A 2,949-nucleotide genomic window follows, 5' to 3' on the forward strand; every position below is an offset into this window, starting at 1 on the left:
ACACACACACACACACACACACACAGACACACACATACACACACACACACACACCGACCAGTGAGCGTGTGGCCCGCCGCTCATCTCACTCAGACGTCGATCTATTTCGCCTTTGGCATTGTGGAGAAATTGGCAAACACTGGAATTGTTTTAAATCTGTATTCATCACCGACACTGTCTGCCTGTAGTTAGGTCTGCCTATTTTTACTCCTGGAAATCTATTTGTGTGTGTGTGTGTGTGTGTGTGTGTGTGTGTGTGTACGTGTGTACGTGTGTACGTGTGTACGTGTGAACGAGCGTATTTGTACGTGCATGAGTGATGAACAGAAATTATGACGTATCGAGCCCCCTTGAACGTGTTGAGGACCATTGAAACAGGATACAAAGATATTCGGCCTTGCTTGTTGAGAGTTCAGGGCAACATTTTTCACGACGTTCTAGGACCGCTAGCTTAGAAGTGCGACGCGTCGAACAACCAAATGCTGTATCTTAGTCTTGACCCCCTGACCTCCTCGTGACTGCGGTATGGACACAAGATCTTCAGACACCAGACACCGTTGTATCGTCCATGAGACTTAAATGGCTTACTGATAACTTGCTGTAGAATTATAATAGGCGCGATGTCATGACACGGTTTAATCAGGCGCTCGGCGTCACTTTTTGGGCTTATGGAGTTAATGATACCATCGTAAAGCTTGTTGGTTTGTCTTGTCAATTTTTATTTTAAAACAAAAAGAATCTTGAATAGAAGTCAAAGATATCTAGCTGCGGCTGAAGGAGGTGGATGTCGGCTTGTATCAGTGGCAAAAGTAGCGAGAAAATGGCCGATTCAGTTTAATGACTTCCAAAGTTGGATTAAACGTTGATATCTCTTTTGGGACGTGGGACGCTCAGTGTTAAAAACAATCAGGAAACGACAAATGCAGTTTTTGGGACACCTGAATAGACATAAGGGTCTTGAACATCTAACTCTCACTGGCAAAATTGAGGGCAAGCGAGGCAGGGGTAGGCCCAGAACAACATACTTAGGGAACCTAAACAAATGGGTACGGTAACAGGGAAAGATCAGGGAAACGTAGCTTTTCTGAGAGCATCCGAGCAAAGGAATGAATGGAGAACCATGGTTGCCGATGTCTGTCGCAGATCTGGCACTGGATGATGATGATCTCTTTTGGGCCTTAGATCAACAGTTTTCAGTAAAAAAAAACCCCAACCCTCACAGAAATATGTTTTTAAAAGGACACGAATAGCGCTGAGCAAAAGCTAAAAAAAATACTAAAAAGAAAAAAATCCTGAGAAACAAAAGATAAATTACGAGACTGGCGGAAAATGTCAGTCTCTTCGAGAGCATTACTTTGACGAGCGCCTGATTTCACGACGATGCCACGCTGGGATCTTTGCCTCTTCAGCGTGTTGTGGTCTACTTTGGTCGTCAGAATACGTAAAGCAGCATTCCTTATTCTGTGATGATATTTGTGAGGCAGCGTGGTGGAATCAAGCTCTCGTCAAAAGTGAAAAAACTTGCATTTTTTCCTCGGGTTTGTGAATTTTTATCAAATTTTTGTTTTTTGGCTCAACACCTTTCATGCCCATTAAAGAACTCATTTCAGTGTGCATTTTTCTGAAAAGCGTTGATTAAAGGCATAAACAATGTAAATCTTCAGTTATCACGGACTCTAAAGCTAAGGAAATAACTAATCTTTGGCGGCCATTTTCTCACTAATTTTACCTCTGAAAACAGGTGACCCCCACCCCACCTCCTTCTTTTGCAAATATCTCGACTTGTATTCAAGATAAATGGATATTTTTTGCAGTCAAATAAAGACAAGTGAACAAGCTTTAAGATGGTACCAATAACTCTACATGCCCCAAAAATAACAAGAGCCTGATTCCACCACGCTGCCTCACATTTAATATCGTATGTGTGTGTGTGTGTGTGTGTGTGTGTGTGTGTGTGTGTAAGTCTGTCTATAATTAGCCTGCCTATCAGTTCCGTTCTATTTCTCTGTTCTTCTCTGTGTATCTGCGTGTCTGTTGTGTTGTGCTGTGTGTTGTGTGTTGTGTGTGTGTGTGTGTGTGTTTGTGTGTGTGTGTGAGTGTGTGTGTGTGTGTGTGTCTGCATGTGTGTTGTTGGAAAGGGGAGAGGGTGTGCCCACGTGTGTGTGTGTACGTGTGTATGATTTACCTGCTGATCCCAGTTTATTAAAACTGATCTTTGTATTTTTTTTTAGATTTCACAACATTTTCTATGCACTGTTAGTTCAAGGGTCATTACTAACCAGTTCTGTTGAAACGATGTTCATGTTTTTTTTTCCGGGAAAGGTCAATCAAATTTGAAAATTTTGTAGGGTCAGAACATCGGGATGAGGTGACATGTCTTTTACTGATAGTCTAGCAACCCCCCCCCCCCAAAAAAAAAGGAAAAAAAAAAAGAAAGAAAAAAAAGAAAAAAGAAAACGGAATACCCATTTAACTCTACAATACGCCAAAATCCAACTCCGAGTTTGTTTATTGGTCAAGTTTGTAAATAGTGAGATTACGTTACAACGTTGCTATGGCAATGGCAATTGTCTCTCTCTCAAAACATGCTGTTGTTTTGGTAACTGCTCATGTTGTTAGTTTAATCTTGACCAGAATCTAAGGCTGAAGTTTTATCTACAGCTTATCGTATATATCCATTCGAGATGGGTTTTTTCTAGTTCAAATGTCATGGGGTGGGGTAGAGTTGTCATCACAGTGCAGAAGGTGGCGTCGGTGGTCTAGTGGTTAGGCTAACGGACACGTAATCGTGAGGTTATCGGTGGTCTAGAGGTTAGGCTACCGGACCCGTAATCGTGAGGTTGTCGGTGGTCTAGTGGTTAGGCTACCGGACCCGTAATCGTGAGGTTGTCGGTGGTCTAGTGGTTAGGCTACCGGACCCGTAATCGTGAGGTTGTCGGTGGTCTAGTG

Source organism: Aplysia californica, unplaced genomic scaffold (assembly GCF_000002075.1).
Source record: "Aplysia californica isolate F4 #8 unplaced genomic scaffold, AplCal3.0 scaffold00267, whole genome shotgun sequence".
In the NCBI taxonomy this organism is placed as follows: Eukaryota; Metazoa; Mollusca; class Gastropoda; order Aplysiida; family Aplysiidae; genus Aplysia; species Aplysia californica.